At 48.7% G+C, this 12868-nt stretch overlaps 1 long non-coding RNA gene across 1 annotated transcript in view; it reads left to right on the top strand.

The window, feature by feature from the left end:
* Positions 1 to 12868, top strand: part of LOC142599246 (uncharacterized) — a 426921-nt gene that overhangs the window by 331815 nt on the left and 82238 nt on the right. The window contains exon 2 of the long non-coding RNA XR_012832875.1: positions 1500 to 1632. This is a non-coding gene — a long non-coding RNA (uncharacterized LOC142599246). The remainder of the gene's footprint in view (positions 1 to 1499; positions 1633 to 12868) is intronic.

Below are 12868 nucleotides of genomic sequence, written 5' to 3'. Positions count from 1 at the left end.
CGCTCCTTCCTCCTCAAGGGGAGGACTCCTCACATTCTTCCCCTGCTCCAGTGTGGGGTCCCTCTCACAGGAGACAGTCCTTCACAAAGTCTCCAATGTGAGTCCTTCCCATGGGCTACAGTTCTTCACAAGCTCCTCCAGAATGGATCTCTCCCACGGGGTGCAGTCCTTCAGGAGCAGACTGCTCCAGCATGGGTCCCCCACAGGGTCACAAGTCCTGCCAGGAACTTGCTTCAGCATGGGCTTCCCACAGGGTCACAGCCTCCTTCAGGTGTCTCCACCTGCTCTGGAGTGGGGTCCTCCATGGGCTGCAGGTGGAATCTCTACTGGCCATCATCTTTCCTCCATGGGCTGCAGGGGGACAGCCTGCCTCACCATGGTCTTCACCATGGGCTGCAGGGGGATCTCTGCTCCGGTGCCTGGAGCACCTCCTCCCCCTCCTTCTGCACTGACCTTAGTGTCCGCAGAGTTTCCTACATCTTCTCACTCCTCGCTCTGGCTGCACAAGCTCCCTGTAGGTTGGGGTTTTTTTTCCCCTTCTTAAATACATTATCACAGAGGCGCTACCACTGTTGCCGATTGGCTTGGCCTTGGCCAGCAGTGGGTCTGTCTTGGAGCCAGCTGGCATTGGCTCTGTCAGACACAGTGGAAGCTTCTAGCAGCTTCTTGCAGAAGCCACCCCTGTAGCCTCCCTGTTACCAAAACCTTGCCACACAAACCCAGTACACCAACAGGTCCAGTAATGCATCCCCTCTGGTAAGGCTGTCTATTACCTGGCCTAAGAAGTTATCCTCCTAGGTTGCCTACAGCTCGCCATGCTACTTTTCCAGCTGATGTCGGGGTGGTTGAAGCTCCCCAGCAGGATGAGAGCCTTTGAGCGCAATGTCTCAGGTAGCTGGAGTAAGAAGGCTTTGTCAATAGGCTCCCCTTGGTCAGGCGGCCTGTAGTAAATACAAACCACAAGGTTCCCTTTCTTGCCTCATGTGGTGGGTTGACCCTGCCTGGGGGCCAGGTGCCCACCAGAGCTGCTCTATCACTCCCCTCATTCACTGGACAGGGGAGAAAAGGTACAACGAAAAGCTTGTGGGTCAAGATAAGGACAGGGAGAGATCACTCACTAATTATCGTCACGAGCAAAACAGACTGAACATAGAGAGGAAATTCATCTAATTTATTATCAAGCAAAACAGAGTAGAGGAATGAGAAATAAAACCAAATCTTAAAACACCTCCCCCCACCCCTCCCATCTTCCCAGGCTCAACTTCACTCCCGGCTTCAACCTCCACCCCCCTCAGCGGCACAGGGGGACGGGGAAATGGGGGTTACGGTCAGTTCATCACATGTTGTTTCTGCCGCTTCTTCCTCCTCAGGGGGAGGACTCCTCTCACCGTTCCCCTGCTCCAGCATGGAGTCCCTCTCACGGGAGACAGTCCTCCACGAACTTCTCCAACATGGGTCTCTCCCACGGGGTGCAGACCTTCAGGAGCAGACTGCTCCAGCTTGGGTCCCCCACAGGGTCACAAGTCCTGCCAGCAAACCTGCTCCAGCGTGGGCTCCTCTCTCCACGGGTCCACAGGTCCTGCCAGGAGCTTGCTCCAGCGTGGGCTTCCCACGGGCCACAGCCTCCTTCAGGTGTCTCCACCTGCTCTGGCGTGGGGTCCTCCATGGGCTGCAAGTGGAATGTCTGCACCCCCTCATCCGTCCTCCATGGGCTGCAGGGAGACAGCCTGCCTCACCATGGTCTTCACCATGGGCTGCAGGGGGATCTCTGCTCAGGTGCCTGGAACACCTCCTCCCCCTCCTTCTGCACTGACCTTGGTGTCTGCAGAGTTTCTCATATCTTCTCACTCCTCTCTCCGGCTGCAAAAGCTCTCTCTAACTGGTTTTTTTTTTTTTTCCTTCTTAAATATGTTATCACAGAGGCGCTGATTGGCTTGGCCTTGGCCAGTGGTGGGTCCCTCTTGGAGCTGGCTGGCATTGGCTCTATCAGACACAGGGGAAGCTTCTAGCAGCTTCTCACAGAAGCCACCCCTGTAGCCCCCCCCCCCCGCTACCAAAACCTTGTCATGTAAACCCAACACACTTCAGTCTCTAATTCTTACCCATAAGCTTTTAACCTGCTCGTGGCTATTCTTCAGAGTCAGCTGTTTACAATCTATCCATTTCTTGACATAGAGGGCAGTCCCTCTGCCCCTCCTTCCTTGCCTGTCCCTTCTGAACAGCTTATAGCCATCAATAACAGCTCTCCAGTCACAGGATTCGTCCCACCAAGGTTCCGTAATGGCAACTAGGTCGTAGCTTTCTAGCAGCATGGTGACTTCCAACTCCCCCTATCTGTTGCCCATGCTGCGTGTATTGGTGTAGAGGCACTTCAGCTGGGCTGTCGGAAGTGTCACCGTTTTAGAAAAACACACCTTAATTCCTTGGAGGTATTTTACTGGTGTTCCCCTGTTGGCTCCTATTACCTCAGGAGCCCCTGGTTCATCTCCGTTAGACTTCAAACGTGCTCCAGTGTACCCAGCAAGTCTCACAGCAACAGGCTGAGGGCCCTCACTAGCACCTCATCCCTCAAACCTTGGCACATCATCCCATGGTTTGTCACAGGCGAGCCTGATATGATCCCACCCCCCCTTCAAGCCTAGTTTAAAGCTCTGTCAATCAGCCCTGCTAGCTCATGAGCAAAGACCCTTTTTCCCCTTTGAGAAAGGTGAATCCCATCTGATGCCAGCAGGCCTGGTGCCATGTAGGCCATCCCGTTTTCAAAAAACCCAAAATTCTGGCGGAGACACCAGCCACGGAGCCATGTATTAATAGACTGGGTCCGTCTGTTTCTTCCAGTGTCACTGCCTGTAACTGGAAGGAGAGAGGAAAAAATTACCTGTGCCCTAGATTCCCTCAGCAACCATCCCAAGGCCCTGCAGTCTCTTTTGATTGCCCTTGGACTATGCATTGTGGCTTCATTGCCATCCACATGGAAGAGCAGTAGTGGGTAATAGTCTGAGGGCTGTACCAGGCTGGGGAGTTTCCTAGTAATGTCCTTAACCCAGGCCCCAGGGAGGCAGCAGACTTCCCTAAGTCTTCCCTATGTCAGTCCAGCATATTAGACCCTCTGTTCCCCTTAGAAGGAAGTCACCTACAACTATAACCCATCTTTTCTTCCTTGTGGAGGTGGTCACAATATGGGGGTAGGCCTTTCTGACCTTGGCAACACCTCTGGTGTAGATGGACCATCATCCACACCATCAGTTGACTGACCTTCCACATCCAGAGCCTCATATCTGTTGTACAGAGGCACCTAGGAGGGCAAGGAGGGTGTTCGCCTGCTGCCTCGAGTGTAGACTTGCCTCCATTCACTCCTTTCCTTTAAGTTACTGCCTTCTGCCTGGTGGGGGAAGGATACAGGATCCCCTTGATCTTGTGTTATCTTGTGTTTTTTCTGGTGGCTGTTCCTGTTTCTGTCTTGGGAAGGGTAGAGCATGACTCCACCAGTCTATCTCTTTCTCAGCATCCCTGATGCTCCTTAATGTTTATACTTCCTCTCGTAGCTCTGCCACCAGGCTGAGCAGATCATCTACTTGGTCACACCTCACATAGCTGTTCTCGCTACTGCCATCAGGTACTAGTGAAAGGCTCTGACACACCCTGCAGCCTGAGACCTGAGTGGCTACATGTTTTCGTGGGAGCTCTATCTGGGTAGCCACATCTGTTCTGGTGAGTGCAGAGGACATAGCTTTCTGCCGAGTGGTTACATAGCTAAGCTCCTTCTGGGAGGGTGATGACCACCAATTGAACTGACCTTTGGAGCTGGTAGGGTGATGACACCCTTCACATACAATCTGTTGCGCCACACCCTGGTCGCTAGCGCTCCCTAGGCTGCTTTTTATAGATGTAGGGGTGGCTGTGGTTGCTCTGGCAATGCCCAGGCCTGGTCAGCATCTCTCATGAGAGCTGCTGGCTCCTGGCGGGTATCTCCACTGCCCTGGCATTTCCCTGCCTCAGAAAACCCCCCTGTACACCAAGATCTGCCGCTCCACTGTGGACTGTGCCGGCACCGAAGCAGCTCACCTTGGTGACTTATCTAGTCAGTGCTTCATCAGTGTGTCTATGAGGATAGTATGAGAGACAGTGTGAACGGTCTTGCTAAAGTCAAGAAAAACAACATCCACTATTCTCCCCTCATACACCAAGCTAGTCATCACAGAAAGCTAGCAAGTTGGTCAGGCATGATTTCTCCTTCATAAATCTGTGCTGACTAAACCCAAGCACCTTTTTGTCATATGTCTGGAAATGGCTTTCAGGATTGTTTGCACCATCACTTTCCCAGGGATGGAGGTGAGGCTGACCAGCTTCTAGTTACCTGGATCCTCCTTCTTGCCCTCCCTGAAGATAGGAGTGACATTTGCTTTCTTCCAGTCCTCAGGAACCTCTCCTGATCACTGTGACCTTTCAAAGATAATTGAGTGGCCTCTCAATGACATCAGCCAGCTCCCTCTGTACTCATGGGTGCATCTTGTCATGTCCCATGGTCTTGTATATGTACAATTTATTTCAAAGTTCCATAACTTGATCCTCCTCTACTGAGGGTAAGTCTTCCTTGCTCCAGATTTACCCAGTAGTGTCAGGGGCCTGGGATTCCTGAAAGCAAATCTTAACAGTAAAAAAATAAGTCTAAGAAGCAATCAGTACACCAACCTTTTCTGTGTCCTTTGTCACCAAGTCCCTTGCCCCTTGGATTATTCCAAGCAGCTCCCTGAAGAGGCCATAGTCAGCTCTTCTGAAGTCCAGGATTGTGGCCCTGCTCTTTGCCTTGTTCCCTCCTCATGGGATCCTTAATTCTACCATCTCATGGTCACTGTGCCTAAGGCTGATCTTCCACTGCCCCCTCTCCACCAAACTTCACATCCTCAACCTTGTAAATATGAGGTTCAGTAGAGTGCCTCCGCTCATTGGCTCCTTGATCACCTGTGTCAGGAAGTTGTCATCAATGCACTCCAGAAGCCTCATAGATTGCTTGCGCCCTGCTATGTGGTCCCTCCAGTAGATATCAGGGTGGTTCAAGTGGACCAGGACCTGCAAAAGTGAGGTTTCTTCCAGTTGTCTAAAGGCCTCATCTACTACTTCTTCCTGATCAGGCAGGCTGTAGCAGACACCCACCACAACATCACCCATGTTGTTCTGCCCACTAATCCTAACCCATAAGCTCTCAGCTTACTCTCATCTGTGTCTAGGCAGAGATCCATGCATTCCAGCTGCTCTCTCACATGAAGGGCAGCTCCCCTTCCTCACCTTCCTGGCCTGTCCTTCCTAAAGAAGCATCCACTGCAGCACTCCAATCATGTGAACTATCCTACCACATCTCTGCGATCCCTATGAGATCTTAGCTTTGTAACTGCACACACAAACTTCTCATTCTTCCTGATTGTTCCACATGTTGTGTGCATTAGTGTACATGCACTTCAGAAAGGCATGCAGTCATGCTGATTTCCCAGAAAATGTGTTAGAACTTTCCTCCTAATTCTGTCCTCTTAGCACTTCCTTATCTGTGTGTATATGCTTGAAGTGGTTCCCTCTCAGCATTGTTTTGTTGATTTTGAGGTCTCTCCTGTCCACATCACCCTGCACACTTTTTACTTGTCAACCCAGTCCACCACTTTCTCACTTGACCGTGGGTTGTCCTCTCCCTTTCCCCATTGTTCCTAGTTTAAAGCTCTCCTCACAAGGCTGGCCAGTCTGTTGCTTTTGCCTCACTTGATCAGGTGGATCCTGTCTCTCCCTATCAGTTCTCAAACCCCACAGGGTCCCTTGGTCATAAATGCCAAATCCCTGTTGTTGTTACCATCTGTGAAACCCATGGTTGACTTGCAGGCTCTGTCCCCTTCTCCTCAAGTCCTCTTCCCTTATTGGCAAAATTGACGAGTAAACCATGTAGACCCTAATGCCCTTGCCCCCAGAGCCATCTGGTCACTCTTGATATGCAGTATTATTGTGCCCACATGGATGAGCAGCAGGGCTTAATATTCCAAGGGCTGGACAAGTCTCAGCAGTCTCTCTATAGCATCCTGGATCCGAGCCCCTGGCAAGCAACAAACTTCCCTGGACAGCAGGTCAAGGTCAGCAGATGGGAGACTCTACCCCCTGCAGGAGGGAGTCTCCCACTACTATTGATTGCTGTTTCCTTTTGGTGCTGCTTGTTTCAGGCTTAGCTGGCTCCAATGCTTTGTTGGACAGAGCTTCCAGCCCTTCATTTACAATTAGGGTACTGAACCTATTCTGCAGTTGCAGAGCTATGGGTAGAGCAGGAGCCTTCCTCCTGGTGCCAGAAGTCACAAGTTTCCAGCCTTTGCCGTCATGGGAGTCTCCATTTCCCACCCCAATAAGCACAGGTTCTGGCTTCCCTTCCTTCAGTGCAGTTGGGGATTCAGGCCTTTGTATCTGTAGGGTCTTAGAAAAGATAAAGTTGGATTGTTCCTTGTCGTTCCTGATGCTATGTAGTCTGCTGACCTCTTCTCCCATCTCCTTTCTTGGCAACACAGATCTTCTACCAGCACACAGCTGCAAGCAAAGAGACCATCTCTTCTTGCCCTAGTCTCAACAAAAGACCCCAGGCGTTCCCTAGGGCCTGAGGCCTGGAGAGCTACAGCCTTTCTCTGGAGCCTCTGATGTTCCAGGGATAGTTGCTCCATTGGGTGCTGGGAACCTTGCCCTGTGGCACATCACAACCACTGTTGAGCATGTGCACACTGCCCTCAGAAGAGTTGCTGACCCCCTTCTATGCAAACTGCTATGTAAATTGTTGCATCTGTTGGCTGTGCTCTGGGCCTAGCAGTTACATAGGCCTCTCCCTAGCACATGCTGAAAGGTTGCTTGACCCTTGCTAATCAGGAGTTGGCTGGGGAAAAAAAGCTCAAACCACCCTTGAATCAAAAATAGCTGACAGAGCTTGTTAGAAGCTGCTATAGCTTGCTAGAACTCACAGCCCCTATACCCATCTTTTCCCTTCAGTAGCAGGCACCCTGGAGTTCCTTGAAGAGGTTCCAGAAATCTTTTGCCAATCCCATAAGATCTAGAAGCAGATCCTGTTAACTGCTGTCTGTTGGCTACCTCTGTTAGCTGTTCATTATTGTGTTCCTGTGGAGAACAACGCTTTAGCGAATAAAGACGGCGTGGGAAATGTGCGATTTCCACCTGTGCGCTAAAGCAGCGAAAAACAGCGGTTCAAAGAAAAGATATGCACAAAACAGACCTTGCATTCTTCAGTAGCTTGTAAATAACATGTGACTGGCCGAATCCAGGAGATAAGGAGCTGAGAACAGACAGCCAGGCGCCTGCCAGGTGCAAGAGAAAAACAGAATAACAGATCTTGCGGCGAACACGAATCGGGTGATGATTGGGGAATAAAAGAGCCTCCCCTTTTAACAAGAAATACTATATAATCAGAAAATTCTGTAATAAAGTTGATTCTGTACTTGCACCCTACGGAGTCCGTGCCTATCACACACCACAAATGGCGCCCGAATCGGGACTTGAAAAATAGAAGAAGGACTTGGAAAAGAGAAGAAGGAAAAGCAGTGCAGAAAATTACCGGTGGTGTACCCCTGCGTAGCTGGACGGAGGAAATTGCACTGCATCGAGCGCTCATATTCATCACCAGTTGCTGGACGAAACAGGTGAGCAGCTGCGGGGAAGTTTTTTAGACTGTCTTTTTTCTTTTTTTTTATTATGGGACAGTAAGCGACTCGAGAACAGAAGTTGCATACAGAGAATTTACAACATATTTTACGAGAACTAGGCTTTAAGGTCGCTCCGCTGCATTTGGTGAGGTTGCTTGTATGGATTCGGGACTATTGTCCGTGGTTCCCTGTTAAAGGCTCATATGATCTCACTCAATGGCAGAAGGTTGGAGAGGAGCTAAGCAGCTTTTGCAGTTGGAGCTCCCCGATGATATATTGATTACTTGGCGTGTGGTTTATGCTGCTCTCAGGACTCTGCTACATGCTGAACAGGTATTGCAGAAAGTGAATGACTCCATATTACCACCCGTTGAGACAAATGTGAAAAAAGAATCTCGTTCATTTGAATTAATGGATCCTGAGTTGGAGTCAGACTATGCTGAGGTGGTGACTGAGCCTCCGCTGTCGGAGGGCGGAGCAGACCCTGGGGATCCTTTTGATCCAGGTCCCATTGACCCCGAACGAGAGCCGGATTTATATCCTCCGCTTACTCCTGTAAAAGCGATGGCTGCTTCTGCCCCCATGGCAGAAGAGATTTTGCAACAACAGAGACAAAAGACTCTCTCACAGATATCCCTGACGCCCACCCCCCCACCCCCACCATTCGGCGCACGCCCGCCCCCTTCTGCACCCCCGCCCCCCCCCCCCCCCCCCGAGTTACCCATTACAAGGAACTGTTCAGTCTAAAATCTTGGGTGGACTACTTGACAAGTGCCGGACAGAGGCACTAAAAAGAGGGGACATATCGCTTCTTCAAGCCCTGCCTGTGTTGTATCAACCGAATAGACCCCCCGAATACGTTCATTTACCATATGATGTGATAAAGGAGGTCCGCAAATCGATAAAGGAGTATGGTTTGCAGGCATCATTCACAATGAACTTGTTACAGGTTATAGGAGAATCTTACGTACTGACACCCTTAGACTGGAAATCCATCCTACGTCTTGTGTTGTCTGCAGCACAGTACTCTGTGTGGTTTTCGGAATACCGTGAGCTGGTGCAAGTTCAGGTGATGGACAATTTAACAGCAGGAACTGCTATTGGTCTTGACGAATTAATGGGAGAAGGGCATTATGCTACCGGGATAGCACAGGCTGGACTATCGCGGAATGTTCTTGCCCAAGCCACAGGGTTAGCCTTGAGGGCACTCCGACAGGTGCCGGATTTCGGCAAGCGAGAGTCGTCATTTGCTTCCATTCGTCAGGGACCTCAGGAGCCGTACATACAATTTTTGGATCGTTTACAAACTGCTCTACAGAGACAGATAGACTCTTCTGAAGCAGCAGAATTGTTATTGTTTCAGCTCGCTATTGAGAATGCAAACACAGACTGCAGGCGAGCCATTGATCCTATTCGTAATCACGCAAAAACTTTGAATGATCTTATTAGAGCATGCCAAAACGTGGGCTCTGAGCAACATAAGGCAGATATGCTAGCTGCTGCCTTAGCTCAACAGTTGGCAGTTGCACGAGCTGCTACTAAATGTTTCTCCTGTGGTCAGGAAGGGCATGTGAAGAAAGATTGTCCGAAAGCGAGAAGAGGAGGACGAGGACAAGGAGGGCAGGGAAGACAACTTGCTCGATTATGCCCTCGTTGTCAAAAGGGATACCGTTGGGTTAATCAATGTTGTTCTAAGTTTGACAAACAAGGCAATCCGCTCCCTGAGAATACCTCGGGAAACGGGAGGAGGGGCGCAAGGTCCGGTGCCCCGAGACTACACAACAGGACCCAGCCCCCGCCCCTGCCAGCACAGTCCTTGACATGGCCGGCACAAATAAGCGAGATGAACGCTGGCAACTCACTACAGTCGAGTCTCTCAGACCAGCCACAGCAGGCAGCGCCGGGTTGGACCTGGCCACCAGTCAATCCACAGTAATTTGAGATCAGTCAGTACATCTAGTGCCGACAGGAGTGTATGGACCTTTGCCCAAGGGTTTATGTGCCTTATTGCTCGGTCGTTCCTCCACTTCCAGAGCAGGTTTATTTTTTTTGCCTGGGGTCATAGATTCCGATTATACTGGGGAAATAAGAATTATGGTTTGGACCCCTATGCCACCTTGTACTATACCTATTGGAGAGCGAATTGCACAATTGCTTTTGCTGCCCAACACTCAAATTCAAACTAAAAGTTCCGCCCATGTTGGTGAAAGGGGGTCCTCTGGGTTTGGTAGTACAGGTCTGCCTCGCATTTTTTGGACACAGAAGATTACCATGGGACAACCGATGTTGACTTGTAGAATAAACGGTCAGGTGTTCACTGGCTTAGTGGACACCGGAGCGGATGTTTCTATTATTCAACAATCGGACTGGCCACAGGAATGGCCATTAGTACAGGCGTTTGCTGCTGTTACTGGAAGAGGAGGGACACAAATACCTTGGCAGAGTACGCATTCCTTGATTGTGGAAGGTCCTGACAACAAACAAGCAGTTTTAAAACCATATGTTTTAACTGTGCCATGTACTTTATGGGGTCGTGATCTCTTGCAACAATGGAACATGACAATAACGACACATTTTTAACACGGGCCACTGACGTTCAGCCGCGACTCAAACTGACTTGGTTATCAGATAAGCCAGTATGGGTAGATCAGTGGCCTTTGAAAGGTGAGCGGCTAGAAAGGGCTCATGAATTGGTGCAAGAGCAGCTACAATTAGGCCATATTGTTCCCTCCACGAGCCCTCGGAATACTCCTATATTTGTCATTCCTAAAAAGTCTGGTAAATGGAGATTGTTGCAGGACCTCCGAGCTATTAATGCAGTGATGGCACCTATGGGGGCCTTGCAACCAGGAACTCCTAATCCCACTATGATTCCGGACAATTGGCATTTGAAGGTTATTGATTTAAAAGATTGCTTTTTTACCATTCATTTACATCCTGAAGATTGTGCTCATTTTGCCTTTTCGGTTCCTGTGATTAATAATGATAGACCCATGCAACGGTTTCATTGGGTGGTTTTACCGCAAGGAATGAAAAATAGCCCGACTATATGTCAAATTGTTGTTAGTGAGGCCTTGTCAAATATTCACAAAACATATGATGCAATCATGTTGTATCATTACATGGACGATATTTTGTTGGCTGTGGAAACTGAATCATCTCTTTCCCAAGTTTTCGACAGTTTCGTAGCTGAGCTTCGGCGATACGGTCTCCAAATTGCGACGGAAAAGGTACAGTCACTCCCTCCATGGAGGTATCTCGGCTGGAAACTTCTTGATTCGCATGTATATCCACAGTCTATAGGACTTGCTACTACAGTGAGTACTCTAAATGACTTACAGAAGTTGTTGGGGACAATTAACTGGCTTCGACCACTGTTGGGAATAACGACACACGAACTGTCCCCCCTTGTTTTCGTTGTTGAAGGGGAATCCTGAACTAACTTCTCCTAGACAATTGACAGAAGCAGCCCAGTCGGCGCTGCAGAGAGTGATAGATAAAATTAATTTTACGTTTGCTCATCGAATTTCTCTGCAATTGCCAGTTCGATTGTTTATCATTTATCATTCCTTTCAACCATATGCTCTCCTAGGTCAGTGGGACGAGAAGGTGCGGAAGGAAGAGCATGCTTTACACATTTTGGAATGGTTATTTTTGCCACATTCTTTTGCGAAAATGTTGACCACTGCCCTAGAAATGATTCCTAGACTTCTTTCGCAGGGTTGTTTGAAATGTCAACTATTGACAGGACAAGATCCTACCTTCCTTCATCTACCATTAACCAAAGAAGAATTTCATGTTGTATTGTGTAATAGTTTGACTTTTCAGGCTGCATTGGCTGATTATACTAATGTTGTTTTGTATTCTTTGCCACGCCATCGTTTATTAGGTTCTCTGCACTGTTTACCTCTCCAACCACGGTCTTTGTTGAGTTCTGTTCCTCTACAGAATGCTCGTACTGTGTTTATCGATGGTTCTGGCAAAACAGGTAAGGCTGCAGTTGTATGGCGTCACGCAAACTGCGAGGAGTGGGCCTCAGACGTTTCTCACTTATCTGGATCGATGCAGATTGTAGAGTTAGCTGCAGCGGTCCGTGCCTTTGAGTTATTTTCTAAGGAACCTCTTAATATCGTTGCAGATTTTGCATATGTTACAGGTATTGTTCAGCGCTTAGAATCCGCTTTCATACGAGAGGTAGACAACAAACAGTTGTTTGATTTATTGTTAAAGCTAGCCCAGCTTTTAAAAATCAGACAGCATTCTTATTTCATTGTCCATATTCGCTCTCACACTAACTTACCAGGACCCCTTGCCAAAGGTAATACAATAGCAGACCATTTTACAATGGCTGCGGTTTTTCCTCGACGTTTTGACCAGGCAAAATTAGCTCATGAATTTTTCCACCAAAACGCACACTCGTTATGAAAGCACTTCTCTTTAACTACCGCACAAGCTCAAGATATAATTCGAGCATGCTCGGATTGTCAGCGCCTGTCCCCTTTGCCAGTTTTACCAGGGACTAATCCCAGAGGTTTAAACGCTAATGATTTGTGGCAATCAGACGTCACACATATTTCTTCTTTTGGACGCCTTAAGTATGTTCATGTTTCTATTGACACCTTCTCTGGTTTTCTGGTAGCCACTGCCCATTCCGGAGAACGTGCCAGAGACGTTGTAAAGCATTTTTTTAAGATGTTTTGCGACCATGGGGGTCCCACGGAAAGTTAAAACAGACAATGGCCCAGCTTATGTTTCTCGACGTTTTCTGTTATTCTTACAGGATTGGGGAGTTGAACATATTACTGGAATTCCGCGTTCCCCTACTGGTCAAGCAATAATAGAACGTGCCCACCGCTCTTTGAAATCTATTATTGATAAACAAAAAAGGGGGAATCCAGTAGGGACAACACCACAGGAAATATTAGACAAAGCTACTTATGTTTTAAATTTTCTTAATCTATCTGGATCTAAGCAATATAGTTCCGCAGTAGATAGACATTTTAGAACTGAGGAATCCTCTACCGTGAAGCCTCAGGTGTTTTATAAAAATGTGGAATCTGGTCAATGGGAAGGACCGGTCCCCCCTTGCTTACCTGGGGACGGGGATATGCTTGTGTTTCTCTTCCCTCAGGTCCCTATTGGATCCCTGCAAGGTATGTAAAGCCAGCGCAAGTGAAAACGCATACTGAAGATGAACA

Source organism: Balearica regulorum, chromosome W (genome assembly GCF_011004875.1).
Source record: "Balearica regulorum gibbericeps isolate bBalReg1 chromosome W, bBalReg1.pri, whole genome shotgun sequence".
NCBI classification, from domain to species: domain Eukaryota; kingdom Metazoa; phylum Chordata; class Aves; order Gruiformes; family Gruidae; genus Balearica; species Balearica regulorum.
The sequence above is the reverse complement of the archived record's forward strand: the minus strand, read 5'-3'. Positions and strand labels throughout refer to the sequence as shown.